The sequence below is a fragment of the Pipra filicauda genome, unplaced genomic scaffold, assembly GCF_003945595.2.
Source record: "Pipra filicauda isolate LSUMZ 115617 unplaced genomic scaffold, ASM394559v2 scaffold118_size2161507_pilon, whole genome shotgun sequence".
In the NCBI taxonomy this organism is placed as follows: domain Eukaryota; kingdom Metazoa; phylum Chordata; class Aves; order Passeriformes; family Pipridae; genus Pipra; species Pipra filicauda.
In genome coordinates, this window is record NW_024103640.1 from 1,125,297 (window position 1) to 1,142,671 (window position 17,375).

The 17,375-nt window shown below is 40.7% G+C and overlaps 1 long non-coding RNA gene across 3 annotated transcripts in view; it reads left to right on the top strand.

Moving 5' to 3' along the window:
- Positions 1-17,375, top strand: part of LOC113991666 — a 259,176-nt gene that overhangs the window by 111,143 nt on the left and 130,658 nt on the right. For all 3 annotated transcript variants that reach the window (XR_005565202.1, XR_005565200.1, XR_005565201.1), the window contains one exon: positions 15,964-16,076. This is a non-coding gene — a long non-coding RNA (uncharacterized LOC113991666). The remainder of the gene's footprint in view (positions 1-15,963; positions 16,077-17,375) is intronic.

Below are 17,375 nucleotides of genomic sequence, written 5' to 3' on the forward strand. Positions count from 1 at the left end.
CTACAAATCCTTTATTTAAATAAAAGGCCCCAGCCTTGTAGTGATTTATGCAGTACTAAAACCAGCACTGATCACATGCAACAGCCTGTGTGGTTCTTTCAAGAGTAACATTGCTGCCCTGGCATGGATAAATGGTAGCTAGAACCTGACTATGGCAGTGCTGATATTTGCTGCTCCCTGGCCTGAAAGGATCTGTAAATTCACAGGCAAGAGATGCAGCTGAAGCTGAAGCTGCTTCTGTTATGAATCCAGTAATATTTCCTGTTCTTTTTCCCCAGATGCTTAGATGGTGCTTATCTTTCCTCCTCCCAAATATATTTATCCTACTTGTGCTGAAAAAAGTGCTTGCAGATGCCAGTAGATCCAATATTGGGGGTAGGAAGGGCAGAAAACAGAAATCTAAGACCCAATATGTGGAAAATTAGAAAAGAACAGAAAAGATGACTGTATGATTTTTCACCATTTAAAGTCCAGCTTTTTTTTTTTGCATGCCCTGGAATCCTACAGTTGATCCCACAGAAGTGATGCCTTTATCAATATTAGAATATTACAAAAAAAAAAAAATAAAATCTAAAAACCTGCTTTTCTCAGGGAAAGAACTCCAGGTTTGAATATCAAAGTACCACTGAGAGTTTCTGGGCTTCCCGTGTGTTCAGCATAGAGGGAAGTGCCTGGTGTGCCACTGTTCCTGTAGAAGGAACTAACCTGCCTCTTATAAGAAACAATATAAGTCCTTACATTCCAGGACTTACATTACAACCCAGCATTTCCAGTTGTGCTGGGAAAAGAAAATCCAGTGCTTTAATTGACAGCATTTGCAGTAGAGAAGAATTTAGACCAACTATAATACATTGGTCAGAAATGTCCCTTGGTCTGTGCCAGGTGCTTTCAGTGTAGAACAAATCTGAGTTTACAGCCTCTTTTTCTGAGATGAATCAAATCTGAGGCAGCATGAAGCTACTGGGTCTCAGAAAACAGACTGTAGAAGCTGATATTGCTAGTTTTCATGGTAAAATTTAGTGCATGCAGAAATAGTACATACTTACTTCTTGAGGACTAAATACATCCCTCTGGATTTAAAAATAAATAATTGTCAGAAAACCTTTTTTTAAACTATTGTTTTGAAAGGCAGGTGGAAAAATGAAAGGAGCTAAAAGAAAGTAACAACAGCTCTCTAAACATGGTAACAATTTTGGAGCCCTGCTGAGAATGAGGAGTACGAGTCCAGCATTCAACAACCTGTTGTAGAAGAGGCAGTGAATAGAGTTGCATCCCAAAAAGATCCCTGTAGGCTCCATCCTGACCATCTGACCTCGTTGTGGGACAACTCCACTTGCCAGCCATAGCAAACAAACAAACACCTGCCCCTTTTCAGGTTGAAGAGAACATTACAGCTTGTGAATAAGGTTCCCAGTGTGTGGACATGACAACTATGAAAAACTATAATTTAGGACCTAGAGTATTCCCTTTCTACTTTTATGTGGAATTTCACTTTAATGCGATGTAAATGACAGTAAGAAATACATTCATAGAATGTTAAAGCCTTCCCATTAAAAATTCTGTATGCATTTTATATTCTAATTCATGTACAGTCAAAAACCCTGATAAAATCATAGTACTGATTTGACTGCTGCACTTATCGTATTAATGAGGATACTTTATGCCTTTTGAAAATTGGGATATAGTCCATTATGTGATTGTGAGTGATGTGATTGTATCACACCAATTTGTTATTCAATCCCACCCCTCCCTTCAGTCAACTTTGTGTATAGGGGAAGCCCTTGGTGAGCATGCGTTGGAGGCAGGGAAAGCTACATTTAAAATTACTATTGTCTGCTTTAATCTTTCACTGGTTAAACAGATTATATATATTTTTTTTTGAATCCTGAAATTTGCTCAGACTCCAGAGGGGAACTCACAGAGGTATCCAAAACATCCTGAGCACCAGCTAAGGCCTGGCTGAGGATGAGACTTGGCTAAGTCAACTCTGAAGTTTCTGATCTTTTAGACAGAGAAAGTTAGATAAAAAAAAACCCCAACTTATCTTAAAAATCCTTTCTGACCCCTCCAAAGTGGCAGGAGGTTGGGGACTGAAAAACAGCATTTCCATTATTGGCAACATTTTTATATGTTGGAACTACTTAGATAGTTTTAAATATGTTAAAAGTCTTCTCTTTGCTAGTCATGATATGCCTGGGCTTTAGGAACTCTGTTTGTCCTTGTGCCTCTCTGGTTGGTCCTGGTTTTCAGTCCGTGGCAAATATTTCACCTTGATGGGAATGAAACCCCTGTTTTCCCCATGTGTAACTGCAGTGTTTCCAGACTGAGTACAGCTCCTTATCTGCTGTAATGAAGAGGTACATGTTCTGCAAAACACTGTAGCTGAGCTATAGTAGTCCTGCTTTAAAGACATCTTGAAATGCAGCACTGCAACCAGAAAATTAAATCTGCCTTGTCATGTCTTCCCCAAAGTCTATCCATTAAATATTTAATTCTGTCTGTAATGATGGTCTCTGTCATTAACTTGTCACTGAATATTGTATTTTTTTGATGCTGCCATCTCCAGTGTCCTGTTGTTGTCTGTAGATGTCTACTTTTGAATGTTATCCTCAGTTTTACTACTCAGTCCATTTTTATGTTTCATATCTTTATAAAAATTTCTTACTACCAATTTAAACTTCTCTGATGTGGAGCTGGCACATGCTGCAATTCCTGTTGCACTTGTATTTCTAATTTTTGGACTTGTAAATGCAGGAACATGACTTGAAGGGTTCATCAAAGTGTGTGTTCTCTTGGTTTTGGCTGCCAGTGTCAAGGCAGTTTGTTCATAGTGGTTTCAGTAGTGCACAGGAATAGAACAGGTTGTACACACGTGTGCTTTTGCACACACGTGTTCAGGAGGTATAAAACAGTGCAGGGTAAACATACTGTATTTAAAGTGTCCTTTTTGGGGGGGTGGAGGGAGGATATATTTAAAGGTCAAAGGGAAACCTTAATAGTGTTAGATAAATTTTACCCTATTTAAATTCAAACCCAATAAGAACTTTATACAATCTTTTGGACAAAGCCTGCAACGTTCTAATCTCTGCAAATCCACTCTGTACTGTTCACTGCTCTTCTTATTAATCAGTTCTACAGAGCTGTTCTCTTCTCAGTGCTGTTACACACACTGCATTTTTATTCTTCAGCTTGGCCTTTTCTGTATTTTTGCTCCGTCTTACATTCAATTACCCACAGCCCGGTTCTCAGAGCTGCCATCGGGGGCTGCGTTTAAGCTCCAGCCCATTATGTCATCCGGCTCCGTGTATTTTACTCTGATCTTCTTTAGGATGAAACTCATTTGCGAAATCTTCCCTCTGCCTTTGTGGAGAAATTATGTGCCTTCTCCTGCAGGGTCTCAAATTTGCCTTCCCAATGCCTCTGTTATTAAAAGAACAAGCAAACACCCAACTTATTTACATCCTGGATCCTATTACTTACATGTATTGTTGAGGTTTCCAGAATACCCAGGTATTCTAATTATTGTTGCTCTATTTGTTGCTTTCATAATAGTATTTAGTGTTCCAAATCCAATGTCTGCTTCCATCAGAAGCCTTTTGTGTTCTCTGTAATGTGTGTTTTCCTATTTGAGAAGTCCATCTCCCTTCCATCCGTGTGCGTTTATGACAAGCATTCCTGAAACTGGAAGCTGTTTGCCCAGTGAGAGTTCTCTTTGAAAAAACCCACAGCACAGAGCTTATGACATTTGATGAAAGTCTTGGTCACTCTTCAGGGATGGTGCCTGGGATTGAATTTTAGAGTTACTCAGAACTGCCGTGCTTTTTATGTCATTTTCACAATTGCATTTGAATTAATTTTTCTCGTCAAGATGGGAGGGATTTTGTTTGGTTTTTTATTTATTTTTTTTTAACATAAGCCTTCATAAGCAAAGGCATGTTGTTAAAACCAGAATATATTTATAGTCTTTTATATGTAATCATAAATATACATACTAAAAATACATGTGTATGACACACTAATTATTTATATTTATCTGTAGGTAGTAAAACCACACCATCATCTTCTACATAATTTTGTTGCCATGATAAGAGTTACTGTTCACCAACCAAGTTTTTTTCCCAAGCCTTTTTGTCCACAAATTCCATCTATGCCAAAATTCTTTTGGTAAAAGGCTGGCACTGTTTCCTTCCTAGTGTAATGTCTGTGTTATCTTCAGTGTGGTTTCTCTAATGTACATATACTGAACTATACACAGACAGAGATTTTAGAATGAAGAGCTGCATTAGGTACCAAGAAAGAAAGGAGTCCCAGCCATGACACTTGAGAAGGAAGCCTTGTACTGGAAATATGGAAAGATTTCACAGATATGGCAGCCAAGCAAATCCTTAGCTTTTAATAGTATAAAACTTAGTAAAAGCTGAAAGTTCATGCCAGTCCTTCAAAATAATTGTCTTTAATATTATTATTGATCATGTAGTAGGAGACACAGCCTGAGTGCTACAAGGATTTCAAGGGAATGCTTTACAGCTTAATTATGTTTCCCTGGGAGATTTAACATAATTCAATTTATTTTCCCTCGTGTTTCATCAATCATTATATGAATAGAAAGGATACCTAAGCTTCATTTCTGAGTGAATTCCTGTAGATTCAAGAACTTTTGACAATAGACACACTGGAGAGAGGAATGCAGCACACCTTCTGTGGAGGAATGAACCTTCAAAATTCTCTAGATGATGGTGATGTTGCTCTTTATTGTTGATAAATTTTCTGAGGGCAGACTGTTGAGGTATTTGGCCTCTGTAAACCCAGCTGGGCTACAAGAAGCCCACTGAAATTGTGACAATTGGTTCTTTTTAGCCAGCTGTCCCTGGAAAGATTTGATTGTGCCTGGAAGATGCACATGCGTGTTCTTCTTGTCTTACAAAGAGTACTGATGAATTTAGGTTGGTTTCTGTGCTACCATAATCCACATCACAGGGTGAGTTATAGGTGGTGTTGAATCTCACCATTGCTCAGTACCCAGCAGGCTCTTCATCTCCAGTTTGGAAGCTGCCAAATTATTCAGGATATTCATCACCTTTTCCATCAGGCTTCCAAAGCACCCACTGAAATGAAACAGAGATTATTTTTAGGGCAAAATGGTAATCACCTGAGATTTTCTTTCTCTGCAGTGCACTGATAATCGTAGGCAGGTTTTATGCAGGCAGTACTTTGTTAATACTGTTGCAGTACAAATCAGTACAGCTGGGTCTGTCCTACCTGCCTGGGTGGGCTCTGGAGGGCTGTGGGGAGGCTGGAGGGGTGGCAGCTGTGCCCAACCCACCCAGGGTGCCTGAGCACCGGCACAGGCAGGTGCAGAAGCTCCATTCACCTGCCTTGCTCACCTGCTGCACACTCTGGTTAGAGGTGCCAGGAGGAACTGGAGATCTTCTATTGCTGGGGGGTTAGATGAAGGAGCTTTTTCAAAAATATCAGATAAGTCCAGATCTGAGCCAGTGACTTTTAAAATGAAAGGTCTGCTCTATTACCGTTAATGGGCAGGCTTTCATAATTCTTTGCTATTAGAGTACTAACTCCCTCTTTTCAAAGCCTTCCTGAACCTCTCATTGTCCAGCATTTGTATCCCTCACTTTAATGAGTGCTAAATAAGAATTATATAAGTATTTCAATAATTCTCACTGGACAGTTAATTAAGCATCACTGACTCTAAGGAGCAGTCAGCTATTACCTCCTTTTACAGACAAGTGCTTCCACAGACACAAAGGGAAGAGGTCAATTTAAAAAAAAATGATGTGTGGATTAGTAATCTTTCTCGGTAATAAATGATCTGGCTAACAAGCTGAAACACTGAAATAAAAACTCGCCTTTTTTCTTTTTTTTTTTTTTTTTGTTCCCTCATTTTTCCAATGCAATCTCTTGTGTTCCTTCACCCTTCTTTTATGCAGGAAATGAATTCCCTTTAACTTTTTTTGGGGCCTGAATATTTTGAACCCAAGCTTTCCAAATTTGCTTCCCTCAGAAGATGGCGTGGGGCACGGCCCTGCCCCGTTCTTCATTGCACATTCTTTTTTAACAGCTTCTGTTTTTCCTCACATTTGATAGATCCTACCACAAACTTCAACTAGACTGAGTGCAGAGGACCATAATACCAGTCTTACACACAGGGTATTTTATTAAGTCCAGCAGTTAAAAATGTACAAAGTTCCTTGTAATAATCCATTCATTCTGTTCTCGCCTGATTCTTGGAGTAAGCCTGCACAATTATTCAAATCCCAGCTTTTAGCTCCAGCATACACCTCGCCATGGGGCTATGCCTCTGTAATCTTGCTTTGGTCTTGCATGTCAAATGGAATTAACTCCCATAAGAAATGTATGCGAAGACAACCCAAAGTGTCTAATCCTACTGCTGTCTTAAATTTCTGAAACTCAGACCTGTCATCTTTTTCTATAGCTTTGTTGAAGTTCTCACTTATGCTTCAGTCCATCCAAAGATGAAGTTTAGGGAAATTTGCATTTTTATGTATTTTTCAGTTGTGCACTCCTGTGGCCTTTTCACGTGTTCCCTTTGTGGAATTATTTTTTTTCCCCGAACTCAAGTCCTATTTTGTGCTCTGTGGAGGTGGATTCCCTTGCTTTCAGCTGGCAGTGTACAAGTTTAAACACACAGAGCATTACACTACTTGGTGCTGACGCCACGCGGGCGGGTGGAAATAATGATATCATTATGCCCATACCTTACCAGCTCAGCCTGGCTAATCACAGCACCCAGTTCTGACTCGATTCAATCTCAGATCACCTCGCTTTCTTCCTGAATAAAAGTGCTGGCTTGAAATTAGCTTTGCTTAGTGTAACCACACTGTTTGTGTGTTGTACTCAGAGCAGGATTAGCTTTCCGAGGAGCCTTCCCGACGTGTCTGCCTGCTGCTGTTCTCTAGGGGGCACGCTTTCAGATCTCAGCCCAAAAAAATGCCTACATTATACATAATGAAAGGGAGGCAAAAGCACAGCATTATCAGAGAGAAACTTAATTTTCCACTTATTCAATCAAATATCAACCAGATCTGATTAGGGGTGGCCAATTTTAGATGAACCAGGCAAAATACATTTACATAGGGGGGTCCAGTTTCAACATAATTTCAGTAAAAAGCAATTACAAAATTACAGTCAGATGGAAAGCTGGTTCTTCTGGGTGTCTTGGCTAAGTGAGGTTGGAAGGGTATAACTGTAACTTATTGTAGTGGATATTTAATAAGTGCTAAGCCATAGCACTCTCCACTTGAAAGTTAATTAAGGCCACAGAATGACCATACTTGTACAGCAAATATGTTAATGGGTTGGCCATGGAAACTGTCACAACAAAGCCCAGCAGAAAAATAACAGCTTTATGCTGATGGTTACATCGTTTAAAAATGCTGTTGTATTTTGGTTTCTTTTCACTGTTTCGGGAGACAGTGTAGTAGCATTTAATGGAGGAACTGCTTGAAGTCGTTATTAGCAGCTAAGGCAAATACTGAAACGCAGATAAAGGTTAAAATGTTTGCTTGTGTACTGGCGCTTTATAAATGCCAATAAATAGCGCATGTCAGTAAGACTTTCCCCTTGTTTAGTATTTTTAGGCAGGGTGTGTGGCTGTAAGAGCCCAATTCTGCTCCAAAAGCTTGAGCTAATCCTCTATATATAGTATTTCATTTATGAGTGTAATTGCTGCATTATTTTTGTTGCTGTTGAATAAGTGAACGCAGTGGCACACAGACTATCAATTGACTGTTGTACCTTAAGTGGATTAAATCTTAATTTTCTTCTAAGAATTCTCCTCATTCAGAGTATGGCCAGGTCTGGTCGATTTTGCATGCTCAATTCCCATGAATGTTTACAGCCCATCTGAGGATGGGTCAGGGGAGTGCTTTTTCCCCCCTGTGTAGCCCTTACTTTCAGTCTCCTGGTGACCTCACTGCTGTGGTGGTGTTGGACACCTTGCTCCAAAGTTAGAAGTAATGGGAGATAATCTTTTAAAACCTTACTGCCAGGGACTGTGGTAAAGGCACCAAGAAGCTTTGCAGCCTGGAGACAGCTTAATAAAAATGGTGAAGAGTTAAGGGAAAATGAACTCTACCCATCAAACTGCTGCACATAGAGAAACGTGGTCAGGTTGGCAAATGGTGGTGCCAAGTGGATGGCCCATTAGGGGTGACTAAGAAAGCTGGCTAACAGGAGGGGATCTTAAGGGAATATGTAATTATGAAGGATGAACTGAGTGGGAGAAGAACAAAAGTGTGCTTGGAGAGTGGAAACGGTGGCAGGACAGAAGGGGGAAAAGCGGTGCGTGTTTTCAGCAGCTGAAGAAAAACCAGAAAAAGAAAGGAAGGGAAAAATGGGAATATTTCCAGGTCATCATGTCAGTGCAAGTGAGTCAAATGAGGCCTGGCTGTTATGTTCCAGTGATCCAGGCTGGTGTCAGCTTTGCTCAGTTAATGAGTGATACTGCGTGAAATCAGGAGTTGGACTCGAGTCACAGCGCACACACTGCTCTGCCGGGTATGAGGGGAATGGCAATTACATGGGGGGAATTCCTGGCCAGCAAAGAGCAGCAGGAAAAACGTGGAAATCTGATTGGAAGTGGGAGAGCGATGCCTCTTTTAGAAGTTACGGTGGTTTGGGCATCCCTGATAGTGAACAGACATAAAGGTGAATAAAATTAAAAACAGTTGCAGCCTTTGAAGTTCTTCCTTCATCACCCTTTGCGGGTTTATGTCACATACTTTAAAAATGCTCAGTGTTCAGACAAATTGCTCTCTCTATACAGTATCAGGTAAGGATGCCATATAGTTCCTCCCGTGTGTGTGTCTCTTGTCTGAGTAAAAGCACTTTGGGGAAGGTGATGTCTCTTAATCCATGTTCCAGTGTCCCACTTTTGCCTGAGATCTTGAGATGCCGGTGACATACAAATAACATTTGCAACCATGCATGAATGATTCACTCCTGATTTTTTTAAAAAAAGCGTTTCATTTTGCTCTCTCATTGCAGAGCAAGAAAGCAAAAATAGGCCATTTTAAGGAAATGATGCATAATTGTGGACCTTAAACAGCTTAGCACTGAGCCCATCACTGAGGGAGCTTTGAATATGCTCAATACTTTCTCAAGGGGTGTCCAAGTTGGTGTCAGCTGACCTTGGGATTCTTCTGAAAGTTTAGTGTTAAAGAAATGTATAATGGGACTGTTTTGTTAACCCAAATACTTCTACCTAGAACTACTGACTCAATCATTCCACTTTGTGTTAAGCTGGAATATGTAAGGCCAGTGTGCCACTCTGGAAAACTTTAAAATATACCAAGTCTTTCTGAAGAATCATTTTAAAATAATCCATTATCTTATTTTCTGAGAATTCACACAGCAGGACAAGCTTCAGGTTGCTCTGAAGGGCAGAATGCATCCCGAGGAACAGCTTGAATGAGACCCCCAAAACGATTTCCCCCAGGCTAATAATTTAAGCAATTGAATTTTATTCTCCATAAATACGTCAAACATCCTGGACAAGTGCTAATGCCTCTCTTGTTTTCTTTTAGCTGACTGCATCCCTCTTGGTCTTTGCAGAAGACCTCTGAAGGATGTGGCTGAGGACTGGAGAGACACAGGGAACTTGGGCAACAATGTTTTTGCAGTGGTGTCCATCAAGAACGTTTGGCTTTGCAACTGCCCTGCTCTTGTGCATCCTGTGCCTTCACTCCTGGCTGACAGTTTTTTAGATCAGTTTTCGTGGTGTTTTCCCCTATGTTGAAACTTTCTCAGCAGTGTTAAGTCACCCTATTTTTCATACTTTTGCTCTGTCCCCCTCCTTCCTGTATCAGCTCCAGAGCTGCAGTTTTATTCTGCCTATAATCACTTTCTGAGTCAGTTTGGGTGACCTTGACTCTGTATTTTTGTGACTTCTGCGTTTTCTTTGTATTTCTCTTTTCACCGTTTCTCTGCCTTGCCTGTAAGTCTCTACCTCTACGTAGAATTTTTCCATACAGGATATAGCCTGAGGTATTGTTGTTTAATATTCTAATAAATGTATGTGTATGTGTGTGTCTGCAGTACCAGAAATACCCAAAAATCTTTCTAGGCAGGTGAGAAGTCAGTCTTCTGCTTGTAAGTCCTTACATTTGGAAAGTTTGCTCCTGCAATCCAGCGCTTTGTGCTGAGTCCTGGTTTTGACTGGAGAGCTCACACAAGTTTTTTCTGTGCCAAAGTAGCAAACACGTTGTTTTAATTTGGGGAAAAAGAACACCAAACCCCAACAAAACAGAAACCCCCAACCTTAGTCCATATGTATTTTTTATTCTTTCAGTGTTGCCTATTTGTTTTTTTATTTAACTTGTTTGTTTGAAAACGTCCTCACAAACTTCTGCTCTGATTCCAGGTTGGCTCGCTGAGCATGGCTCTCCAAGGCGTGCCTTTTATCGTGTGTGGCTTCCCTGGTTGTGTAAATTCTCCCTGCTCCAGTATTCAAATGTGTGAGCCTGGTCTTAAGATGATGGTCTCACTTTCAAATGGGAGTATCAGAAACACTTAGCAATGTGCTTGCAAGGCTGGCAGAGTGGTTTTAAATCCTCTGATAGAAGCTATCTATTATAATTGCACCAAGTACTATTATTAATGTCTCCAGCCTCTCCATTCTGTTTTTGCTCAAGCCATGCCCAAGAACAATTAGCTGTTTGTTTGACCCGCATTATAACATCAGCTCTCCATTATGATAACAGTGCAGTGACTAAGAACAACACATAATCTTCAGATTTAATGGGGCAGAAGACTGCAAAGGGCCAAACCCGTCTTGATAAAATGCCCTGAAGTCAGCAACTTTATGCAGAGGTGGATCTGGCACAATGTGATTTCTAGAGCTGTATCTGGTAGTTACATGAAAATGCAGGACTAATATCAATGACATGGCAGCAGATTAGTCATAAACCACTGCTGAAGATAGAAAATACTGGGGGGGAACTCAGCAGCTCAATCTCTCTTGTCTTTAGGGCAGCCAAAATCATTTTATCCTGTCTGTTGGTGTGCATGCAAATGGGAAACATTCCCTCTTCCTAAAATTCTTTGTATGTGCACATACTGTTCATCACTAAAATTATCAGTGCAGGGGCTGTTGCTTTGACAAGGTTGTTGGGAGCTGACCAATATAGGGGCACATCAGTGGATGGACACAATACTGAGGACATCCCAGTGCATAATTTTCTGAAGAGAACTGTAGGTCTGACACACTGTAAATGAAACTGCCTTATATAAACTGTGTTTGTAGAACATAACCTGCAAATGCATTGCATTCCGAGAGCCTGAGACTTAAAATGTGTATATTGGTCCGATAACCAGCCCCACGTTATCTGTTTTATGCTCCTGCTCAATGCAGAACACGTGCTGCCGAGAAACAGAAAGGACATGCATTTGTTTTCAGGCACAGGGCTTTGCAACCACTTGGGAAGAATATTCTTGATTGAGAACCAAAACATTCCATGATGCTTAACAAACCTGCAAATTGAAAAATCAACATCTGCCCTGTGTAGCAACATAGCAGGAGAAGGACCTGTAGCCTGAAAAATTCAAAATACTCCTTAAATTAGGCTTTGGCGCATTTGTAAAATTACTACTCTCTGAATCAAGGCTCAAGCAGTTTTTATATGACAGCATATGTTGTGTTGATAGACAAAATCTCAGCCTGCACTTGCCCATGGAAAGTGCTGGATACCGGGGTGGACAGTGCTTCCAACGTGGAACTGCATCTCACCGAACGCTCCTACAGCAATATGATAAAATAAATGAGGTGCAGCGTCAGATCGCTGGGGACAACTGAGGACAACTGACTCCTCCCTTGTCCAAACCCCACAACTCCTGCAATCCCAATTCCCATTATTTAACTACTGGGGTTTTCACCCCAGCAGCCCATGGAAGCGAGCGGAGCACAGTCCACGCTCAGACAGAGGAAGGCACCACTCTGCAGGGAACAGGGAGAAACCTGGGACTGTGCAGTGACTGGAATTCTGGCTGCTTGCACAATGGCTGCCTGGGATTCTTTTTTTTTCTTTTTTTTTTGCTGTTTCCCTTATTTACATATCACCAGACGTGTCTTTATAAAGTTACTTTAATAATTCATTAGATTGATCTCTTCAGAAATTTGCTCAGGGTAGGTGTCATTAGGAAAAGTTATTTAAACTTATTTAAAGGTTTGTGCCTGAGTAGGGCATTTACCTGCCTCACTGCTGATATTCTAAAAATACCTCCATGTCCATACTATTATCCATTCTTCACGTCCAATTGCTCTGTTATGGTAATAGTCAGAAGCACACCATGTAGTAATTACTTACAGCTGACTTAAGAAAAGAATATTCAACTCCCCCACTGTTCCACTAGAAGGTCTTTATGCACTATTAACTCATTCCTGTTTATTAATACTCTACTGGTAATTCTGGCTGCTGCTTTTTAGGTTTGTAATAGGAGGACTATTAAACAGCAATTATTGACCATATGGGTTAGTGAATATTTGTGGTGGTTGTTGGGTGGTTGTTTTGTTGTGGGTTTTTTATTTTTTTTTAATCCTTTTAAGTTGTTTTTAAGGAGCCACATCACAATATAGTGGTGCAACTTTACATCTGCCTGGGATTAGCAGCTTTGGCAGCATTCCCCACCTAGAAAATGCAAATACCATATTTCAGAAATATCAGCTGAAGCTGTGAAAATACAGAGCAATTTAAAAAACATGAAAACACTGTGCCAGACAAAGTGAAAATCTTTGTCTTTTTTTTTTCTTCTCCCCAGCAGTATATGGTTTGATCTCCTTTTTTTTTTTGTCTGTCTGTCTTTCTGTTTCTCTTTCTTTGACTTTTTTTTTTCCAGTTTTTTGGGTCTTATCCTAGAATTTGGAAACGGTCAAGTGTAAATTTCAAACTAATCAAACTTCTTCTAGAAAAGTGTGAATTAGAGCACTTTTAAGAACTAGAAATCTGCCTTCCTCAGTAAGCTTGCCTAGTGAGAAGACTGAGGAGAGACAAAATTACAGCAATTATTTCTCAAATAGCTGGGCTGAAAAAAATTGTGCCTTCCCCCCTTTCCTCTCCCACCTTTTTTTTTTAATCATCTTAAAATCCAGCTGCAGTTCCTGCCTTTGCCAGCAGCAGTAGCTTTGTGGGTTTGCAGCAATGATTCCTTTTCCCACTGCTCTGCACTGGGAAGGCCGAACCAACTCGCAGTTTTGGCTCCACTTCCATTCTGGTGAGAAACTCAAAGACTTTAGCAGGGAAAAATTATGGAGCAATGAGAAAGTGTAAACAGAAGCATGGGGTGTGGCACAGGAGAAGAATGATTTGGTGGGTGAGTTGATTTTAGTACAAAAGTACCGGGCTACGAGCAAATATTTTGCAGAATGTATTCTCATTTCTAAATTCTCTTCGGGATTGTCTCCAACACTACTGAAGAAAAGTCAAACTTTGAAAACCAATTACTTGTATTTGCCACTGACACAGCCTTTTTCTAGAATTTTCTTAATCCTTTAATACTGTTCTTACACTTCCTTAGTTCTCCTGCTCGTGTGTGTTTGACTTGGATTATGAGCCCCAGCTCTGCCAGTTTGTTCCTCTGAGCTGGTGACCAGTAACAACTCCATTTAGACACAGCTGTGAGCACAGTTGTTTCTGATCATTGCATCATTTAAAAAATCTCTGCAATAATAAAACAACTAATGTCAAAAACAATTAATTTGAAATTTGAAATCAATTACTTTATTGCCAACTAAACACTCAACACTGTTGTTTCTTTTTTCCCCTTCCTTTTCTTTTTTGCTTTTAAGTTGAAATGCTTTCTTGGGCTAAACCCAAACTCCTGTGTGATGTGCCACACCAGAAGCAGTCCCTCCTCCAACAATTATTGCTTGGAAGGTGTATGTTTTTTCACAAAAGCTGGTACACTTCAGGTCCTGAGTGTTGCAGAGACATTTTTTTCCCAGATGGCAAAACTAAGAGAGGAAGAACTGAAGGGATGTGCCCTTGATAGAGAAACATGGGACTGGTGGAAGGTGGGAGGTCCTCTCTCATGGACTTTACCCCTGCCTTGCCTGAGATAGCTGCACAGCACTGGTAGGAATCTGTTGAGTGACATTAGACAAGGGACTGAAGGTATAAAAAGGTGACATTGAATTTATTGCTTAGAAATATGGGCTAGTTAATTTTCCTTATGTGCCTGGCATCTCTGCCATGGTGCTGGGTTTTATTTTTCCTTGTATAATTTGTTATTTAGAAATGTTGTTTAAGTTGGAGGTGTCATTTTGAGTCTGGAGTAAATGACTAACTGGGAATCCTGAGTGAGGTGGCCCCTGCTGCAGGGCAGGGCTGCAGTGGGGCTGTGAGCAGGGGCCACAGGCAGAATTTACATCCCATTGATGTCAGAGCTGCCACAGCTGCTGGGCTTGACAGCTCTGCTGAACATCAGAGATGTGTGAGGAAGAGCCTTACCTCTGAACCCCTAAAAGAGAGCTGGGTTTGCATCAGCTGAGTGGCTTGATTCTCTCATCTCTGATTTAAACCTGCCTTGGAACAGTCAATTATATTCCAGTAAGAGAATGTTGCGAAGTTTTATTCTTACAATGTAAAATAACAGGTTAAGACTGCCTGTGCTGCTGGTGTGTAGCTTAGTCAGGCTGGTAAATTAGTAGAGCATGATATTCTTTGAGAAGCTGGAGTGTGGGAGCAATCCCTGAACATGCTTTAAGAAAAATGTTGTGCGAGTGATTCAGCTCTTCTCGCTGTTGCAGGGAAGAGATTAGAGGTGCACCACTTTGTCAGTTCATCTCCTTAACTCATAATATATTATTTATTACAAGGATTTGGTTTCCTAAGCCTGTCGTCTTTTTTTTCTCTTAAGATACCACTGACTATTTGATCTCGAGGGCTTAGTTTTTATTATGATTATTATTATTATTATTATGTACAGGTATGTGGGGAGGGAAGGACTTTGAGCAACAGCCAAAGCCTTTAAAAAGCTTTTTAACACATGGGCTGTCTGTGTTTTCATCTTGTTTTGGCACTCTTTGCAACTTGTGCTGATGGTGTGACTGTGGTTGCTTCAAGTACATCTGGGGTCCCCTGTAGCCTTTATTTCAGGGGTTTTCTGACTCTCTTATCATTTGTTTTTCCTTTTTCTGGTATAACCAAGCCTGAACTCTCAGTGTGAGATGTAAACCTCTGGGCCTGGATGATAATGATTCTGCCTAACCTTAAACCCAGGGTAAGCCAGGCTTGTTGTGCTGCCCCTGCCTGTGTGTCCCATGTGTGGACACACCTCTGGGATCCAGCTTTTATCTTAAGGGCATATCCAAATAAGATTTTACAGGAAATTGGGAACTCCAGTGACATCTGGCAGAAGAGCAAAGCCACTGTAAGACGAATTGGTCTTCTCCAGCAGGCATTTTATCAAAAATCAACTCCTTTTTTATTTAAAAAAAAATAAAAGTAAAATTTGTGATGTGTTATTCTTTATCTTTTTTTTTTTTTTAAGCAAACCTAACCCCAAAAAACTAAGTAAACTAATGAAAATGTCAACATTTAATTTTATTCAGACTAGCCAGAGTATTTTCACAGAGAGCAGGTGCATTCTTGGTGTAGCTGATGTTGCATGGTAGATTCTTCCATTTGTCAAATGTTTAGAAGAAGCCTTTCATTTAAAAGGAAGGGAGGAAGTCTTGTAGAAGTGACTTGTATGGGCTAAAATAAAAAAGTAAACTAGGCAGGAATAAACTTGCTGTGTGGGTGGCAAACTGAAAGAAAAACCATCATGACTTTGTTCAGTTCCTGAACGGGTGATCTGAGAGTGTTTGATTAAAGGAACTGAACTGTCTCATCACCTGAGCTGGACATAGAAGGGGATAAAGAATGTTAAATGAAGGTGTAGCAATGTGACATATCCCTGCTTTTCCTGACTTCGCCCCTCTCTCACCAGACAGTTGATGAGAACAGAAGAAGGAGCAGATGATGGCACCAAAAACTGCCCTGGAGCTGTGCCTGGTGCAAACAGCATCCTGTGTGGAGAGGCAGATCGTGCTCCTGCAAAGTGTAAGTGCCTGCTCTGGTACATTCCTTTACAAAGAAACCCCACAAGCACAAATAAACCCCCTCTGTCTGTCTGAACTGGACATTTGGGGAAATTCCTTCCTAAATGTCGGTTTGAGATCAGAGAGAAATACCTGCTTTGTAACTTGCTCTGGTCATTCAACATCTGCCCTTCCTTCCCTGTCTGCCATTCCACCCTTTTGTCCTTCCTTGCACTGACTGAAACGTTTGGGGCTCACTTTCTGTAAGTTCTGATAAATCTTTTGTAATAGATTTTTGGGTTTTGCAGCTTAACAATATCAAATCCTTCCTGAGATTTATTGTCAGCTACACTTGACCTGGGGATCAGAACTGAGAGCGTTTGATGGAATTTGTTGCAGAATCAGGGAATGTTGTGAAAGTTGCTATTTTTGGTTTCTGTTTTGCTGTACCTAGAGACTACAGATTTTAAAAAACTGAAATGATAAACGGTGTTTTCTTGGGTGTTCAAAACATGATGAGCATGGGTGTGTCATGAACTTTGGCTTCTGGACAAGCTGATTTGCACTGTTCCTGGTGGAGTGGTGCAAAGACATCCAAGGGTTTTAGCTTTTAGAATTTTAGAATTCCTTAAAAAAACCCAAAGCACCACCACCACCTCCCAGTGCAGGTGCAGACTGACACAGAGGGAATTTAAGCCCTTGGTAATCAGTTTGCTTTTCCCAGTTGCCTCCCACAGCCCCTGTTGAAAGGTTCACAGACCCTTCCAGCCTTGCTGGAGACACCGCTCTGTCCAACCAAATGTGGCTGCAATGGCAGTGCTGGAGCTGGTGTGGACCAAGTATTTATAGGAGATGGGACTGGTGTCAGGTAAACTACAGACTGGCTTTGTTGGCTTCCTCCTGCAAAGTTCTTGGGCTGTCCCACCCCTGCAGCTCGGTGGGAGAGGCAGCCCCATGGCAGTGGGGGGAAGAGGAGCAGTCTAGCAAACGGCATTTCATCCAAGCAGGGCCCAAAAGAAATTAAGTTTAGCAAAGAAAACAAGTTTCATCAGTTAAGGCAATAAAGCACAGTCCCAGAGCAAGTCAATAATGCTCAATTGACAGCCAGTCAATATTTGTACTGGATTAACTTTTCAAGGAATGTGGAGATTTCGGTGGGTTTTATGTAAACACTGTAAATAGGTTGGGACACTAAAGTACGGTTACAAATACCGCGTGTCAGATTAGATTAGAATCACTTCCAGGGAGCAGGAGTTTTCCTACCACGAAAGAGACGTTTATATCTTGTGAAATGAACACAGATATGAATTTTTTGTTTGTC